Here is a 6,418-nt window from a genome sequence, read left to right on the forward strand (position 1 = left end):
CATGCCAGCCGTTAAAGAATCTGTACATCTGCCACAAAGCCACATGTTGAAGAAGACTCCATGCCCTAGAAGATGGCCCGTGGTTCATTCGTGTGGGATTCTGGCTATGCCTCTTGGCCCGCACATCAGCATCCCATGTGGGAGCACGTAAGGAAGCCTTGGAACTCTCCTCTGGCTGTTTGTTGCTCGTAATGAATGGGCCACTGTAGACAGCCGTCCTTTAAGGAGACCTTTCTGCCATTATTAACCATGCCGAAGGACTACTGGCAGACCCATAGCCCTGGTGGGGCATTTGGAGGCATCAGACCCGCCCCCAGACCCTGGCCCCACTGCACAGCGCTCCTTACCCCTGCCCCTCCCTGGTCAGTTTCGCTCCTGTGGATCAGCTGTTTAACCTCCCCACCACTGCGAAGGAAGGGAAGGAAAGGGAAGCCACCCTTCCACTTCTGGTCAGTTTCACTCCACTGATCAGCTGTTAAACCTAACAGCTTATCCACGGAAGGGAAACTGACCAGAAGCAGCAGGGCTCTGAAAGAAGAAGAAGAAGAGATTGGATTTATGCCCCACCCTTCACTACCCAAGGGAGTCTCAGAGCAGCTTACAAACTCCTTTCCCTTCCCCTCCCCACAATGGACGCCCTGTGAGGTAGGTGGGGATGAGAGAGCTCTGATAGAAACTGCTCTTTTTCAAGAACAGCTGTGCCAGAACTATGGCTTGCCCAAGGTCATCCAGCAGGTGCAAATGGAGGAGTGGGGAATCAAACCCGGTTCTCCTGGATTAGAGTCCATGCACTTAACCACGACACCAAACTGGCCCTATGTGACCTGTCTCCCCCCCTGAAAATTTTCTGGCTACAGGGCTGTCTCCTGGTGAGTTTCAGATGAACCTCAGGGTACCCCAGAACCCTGCTTTCGCTTTCTAGAACAAATGCTCTTAGAACAAACGGCACAGATACCCCACTCTGGCAAAATGGCGCAGGGCAGTACTCTAGCTTAGGCAGCAGAAGGATGTTCCTCAGCCTAAGGAGACTTTCCCCGAGCCTGATGGCTCTTCCATTGGAAGAAAAGCCACAAGTTGGTGGAGGGCTTCTTAGGGGCTTATTTATCAATTGCAATGAACGAGTCCTCTGGGGGAGGGTCCCAGGGCAGGTCTCACAGCAGAGGGAGACGCACCTTTACAAAGTGCCCCAAAGCTCGGTGCGACTCCAACCACTGCGAGAAGGGCGGACGGGCTTCATACTTCCCTCCCATGCCATTTTTGCCAGAGGAAACAGCCACAAGGGGGCTGTTCGCCCCTTCCTCGGGCTCCGTGGTTTGTGTCGACTGTCATGCATAAGTTTGGAGGAAGTTTTCAAACTTAGCTTAGCGGAGTGGTAATATACAGATCAAGTCTGTTAAGTGCATTTTTATCCCGCTTTTTCTCCAAGAAGCTTAGGGGCAGCATACACTGCCCTCCTTCCTCTATTTTACCTTCACGACAACCCTGTGAGGTAGGTTCGGCGGAGGAAACGACTGATTCCGAAGACACCAAATTAGTGTCATGGCGAAGGAGAGGGGGAGATTTGAACCCAGATTTCCCAGACCCAAGTAGGACAGTAGGCACTACACTGTACTCTTCCATGTGTATGCATCCTCAGGAATCATCCAATGATTGCAAACTATTATATTGGTACTGGCCATAAGAACTGAAAGGGAGGTGTGGCCTCTTCCTCAGCGGGACAGCAAAGAGACATACAGCTGGTTAAACATCACCAGAGAAACAAACAGTACTGTGCAAAATTCTCCCTCAAATTGATACCTATCTCTTGAGTCCTTTGAAGTGGGTGGGTTCATGTGTTGGAACTGGTTGGTCTGAATAGCCGAGTACAGTGTGTCGTCCGCTTTCTTCCTGAGCCCTTTTATTTTTCATATGCTTCTCCTGTATTATATTGGTACTGGCCATAAGAACTGAAAGGGAGGCGTGGCCTCTTCCTCAGCGGGAGAGCAAAGAGACATACAGCTAGTTAAACATCACCAGAGAAACAAACAGCACTGTGCAAAATTCTCCCTCAAACTGATCCCTGTCTCTTGGGTCCTTTGAAGTGGGTGGGTTCATGTGTTGGAACTGGTTGGTCTGAATAGCCGAGTACAGTGTGTCGTCCGCTTTCTTCCTGACCCCTTTTATTTTTCATATGCTTCTCCTGACAGATTGTCTCCGCTGTAATTTTGTGGGCTGGGGGTTACTCTGAATCGGAACTGGAGTTTACAAATACACTATACAGCATTCACTCCTGTTAAGTGTAAATACTCAACGCATCCATTCCATTTGTGTAAAAAAAAATAATAAAGCACACACAATGAAGAAAAGGTTAAGATGTCTGTTTCTTACCAGCTGCTTTCTTGGCATTTATTCTATGTCCTGCTCCTGTGATTCAGTAGCAGGTATTAGAAAAAGCGGGTAATACAAATAGTGGATTAGAAAGAGAGACTGCTGAATTGCAACTGATAATGGAGCTCAAGACAATGCATCTTCCTGGACTGAATCGAGATCTAGGTTTCCTGTCTCATTACCAATGCTGATTTCTCCAAGCCCACTACCCCTCTGTATATCACACTTAATCCAATTATGCCTTCTGTTGTCATTTGCCTGCTATTGTCAGTCGGCATCTGAAATCACTCGTCTCCATGATACAAGGACAGATGGACTCACAATCTAGCTGTATCTGAAGAAGTGAGCAGTGACCCGTGAAAACTCTTCCCCTGCCACAAATTTTGTTAGTCTTCAAGGTGCTACTGGACTCTTGCTCTTTTCTACTGCTACAGACAGACTAACACGGCTACCCATCTTGATCTATCTTTAAGGAAAAGAGGTGCCAGGTGAGTCTCAAGGGGCGTTCCAAAGGTGAGGTGCCACCACTAAAAAGACCCCTTTTCTGATTGTGGCCAGCCTCATCTTTACAGGCAGGTACACAGAAAGTAGAACTCAAGAAGAGGGTTTTCACAGAGCGGCAGGGCTTTTTTTCTGGGGGGACATGCCAGAACGGAGTTCTGGAACCCCTTCGACAAAATTCTTTTTAAAATGTTTAAAAGTTCACGAGTTTTCGGCATACAGATTGAAAACGTCATTTCCCTCTTGAGAGTTCCGGCACCCCTTTTTCCAAAAAGAAAAAGAAAAAAAGTCCTGAAGAGCAGTCAAAGATGGAAAACCAACACAAAATGCTGGGATTCAGTGGGTTCGTTTTTCTGCTCACTCCTTTTATAGCCTGACTTTCTCACTGAGATTCAAGGCGGGTTAAAACTATTTTTAAAAATTCTATTAGATGACAAAAGGCATCCAGTAAACAATGGAGTAGGACAGAATACCGAGTGAGGAAAAAAAACCCACCTTTCTAAACCGTGACATACTCAGGCGGCCAACTCCATGTTGGAATGTTTCTGGACATTTTGGGGGTGGATCCAGGGAAGGGTGCAGGGCTGCGGTGGCTCAGAGGTTAAGACGCTGAGCTGCAGACTGGAAGGTCGGGAGTTCAGCAGTTCGAGACCCGAGTGTGCCGCATGACGGAGTGAGCGCCCGTCTCTGGCCCCAGCTCCTTCCAACCTAGCAGTTCGAAAGCAAGAAATTGCAAGTAAATAAATAGGTACCGCTTCGGTGGGAAGGTAACAGCGTTCCGTGCGCCTTGGCGTTTCGTCATGCCGGCCACATGACAATGGAGAAGTCTTCGGACAGCGCTGGCTCTTCGGCTTGGAAACGGAGCTGAGCACCGCCCCCTAGAGTCGGATTCGACTGGCTTTCGAGCAAGGGAAACCTTTACCGTTACCTTTTACCTGGGGAGGATGGGGTTTAGAGAGGGGAAGGAATTCAGCACGGTCTAAGGCCACAGAGTCCACCCTCCAAAGCAGCCATTTCCTCCAGGGGAGCTGATCCCTGCAGTCTGGAGATCAGAGGTCATTCCAGGAGATCTCCAGGCCCAACCTGGAGATTATAAATTCTAGGAAGTCTCCTCCTTTGCTTTGACCCTGGCTCCCAGCTGACCATCTCCTTCCTCTGCCCAGTGATGCGCCATCACCTTGGTGAAGCCAGCTGACTGATAAATCACTGGGGTATCCTTTGCGCTCAGTGTGTTGCGTGCACGGGCTTCCTTCTTCCCTCTGCAGCCTGCTTCCCCTCGGCCCCTTCCAGCTTTGGCAGGCTTCTTCCCGCTGCTCATAGCCCTCCTCCCCAACCGCCTTCCGGCCGGCCTGGGCATCTGCTCTGACCAGCCTGGCGCAGTCTGATTCACCCACCCGCTGGTCTCTGTGTCAGCCGTAAGCCTTCCCACTCCCCCTTGGCTGCACAACAACCATGTGGCATTGGTACGCAGCGTGTCCGTCCCCCTCCCTTTTAATACGTACCAGAAAAGAAGGACACACGCTCAGAATTGAGATTTTCGGGCTGCCCTCTTTGGCGGTGGAATCCCCAGCTTCTGGAGCCCTGGTGAATGTGCCAGTCTTATTCGTAACGAAAATCACACAGCTCACGAAGCTGCCCTACGAATCGAAGCAATGGTCTATCAAGAAGAAGGAGAAGAACAGATTGGATTTAGACCCCGCCCTTCACTACCCAAAGGAGTCTCAGAGCGGTTTACAAACTCCTTTCCCTTCCCCTCCCCACAACAGAAACCCTGAGTCAGTCTTGTCTGCTCAGATTGGCAGCGGCTCTGCGGGGTCTCGGGCAGAAGTCGTTCATAATACCTATGACCTGAACCTTAACCGGAGATACCGAGGATCGAACCTGGGGCCTTCTGCATGCCAAGTAGACGCTTTACCACTGAGCCGTGGTGTAAGGTTGGTTGTTATGACTCCAGCTCAGCTGGATCTTGTGAGTCTATTCTGTTATGTCTTCATTTGAGGTAGAAAAACTTCCTCTGGTGGATAATGGATTTGTCTGATGGAGAAAAGAGAAGAAGAAGAAGAGAAGAGATTGGATTTATACCTCGCCCTTCACTACCCAAAGGTGTCTCAGAGCGGCTTACAAACTCCTTTTCCCTTCCCCTCCCCACAACAGACACCCTGTGAGGTAGGTGGGGCTGAGAGAGCTCTGACAGAAACTGCTCTTTTTCAAGAACAGCTGACTAGAACTAAAGTAACAGATGTAAGTCAGAGAAGAAGGCTGGCTAGTAGTTCCGTGTTCCCTGTTTTAAGCTTTCTTCAGGAGGGAGGGGGAACAACTTCTCCTCATTATCATAGAGTCCTCCCCAACATGTCCGTGATTGGCTATATGTCAATTTTAACTAATATTTATTAACTAATAGGTGGTGCTTAGGTAGAAGCTCCGGATCACATGGCACAGCGTCACCAAAAGGTCATCTGTCGAATCAGCATGTCAGATAAACACCCGGTGCTTCGTGTGATAAATCTTCCGGGAGCGTTCTCTTCAGGGTCAACCTTCCTATCTCGGAGACAGCGAGTCTAGGCACGACCTCGAGATCCATTGTTTCACTGGCCTCTCCCAGCTTGGCATGCAGATAACTAGGGGCCTCTTTCCTGAGTCGTTATTTGCCTCTACTGATTACTGATTCAGCTGTTTTTCCCGTCTCCAAAACCTTTCTTTGACCCTTCATAGCCCAAAGTTCTTCAGTCAATGTTTTAAGCAGTCTCTTTAATATCAACTTTATTCCTGTATAAAAGTCCAATATAAAGACCTGCTCCTAACAACCTCTATTTGGTGGATAAACAAGAGAAGGCCTTGGTGGGGGGGTAAGAGAGGGCCTTTTCAGTGGCAACCCCCTGGTTCTGGAACAGTTTTCCCAAGGAGGTGCAGGGGCTCCCTCACCCTTGATCTTTAGGAAGCAACTGAAGACAGTTTTATTCATAACAGCTATCTGATTCGTTCTTTTACTTAGCAGCAGTTTTAAATTATCGATTTTAACTTGTGGTTTACATTGTAAGCACCCTCGGGATACTGCAAGGTAGAAAGCTGGCTAATAAATGTTTTAAAGAAAGAAAATAATGAAGAAGAAACTCTGCCTGCTAGGAGGCCCCCAGATGCATCTGTGGCAAGAAGGTCTTAAAGCAGGCCAAGTTATTTGAGCGGTGCTTATATTTTTCCGAAAGCTACCATCTCTTCTAGACATGGTCCGTCAGGATGCAGAAAAGAACAAGCAACAAAGAAGAAGACGTGTTTCCCTCTTTTCCAGCACAGATGTGGGTAGAATCTTAGTGGCAGCTCCACACTGGTGGAATGAGCTCCCGGAAGACATCAGGGCCCTGTGGGACCTGTTACAGTTCCGCAGGGCCTGTAAGACGGAGCTCTTCCACCCGGTCTTCGATTAGGACCAGCCACTGAGGAATGAGCTATAGACAACTGGACTGTTATGGCCACCATGCTGCTGGCATTCAGAACAACTCCAGACTCCGCCCTAGCTTCATCAGCACCTCATAGAAATTCGCCATCTGTACTT

This window comes from Gekko japonicus, unplaced genomic scaffold (assembly GCF_001447785.1).
Source record: "Gekko japonicus isolate JY-2015 unplaced genomic scaffold, Gekko_japonicus_V1.1 scaffold3601, whole genome shotgun sequence".
NCBI classification, from domain to species: Eukaryota; Metazoa; Chordata; class Lepidosauria; order Squamata; family Gekkonidae; genus Gekko; species Gekko japonicus.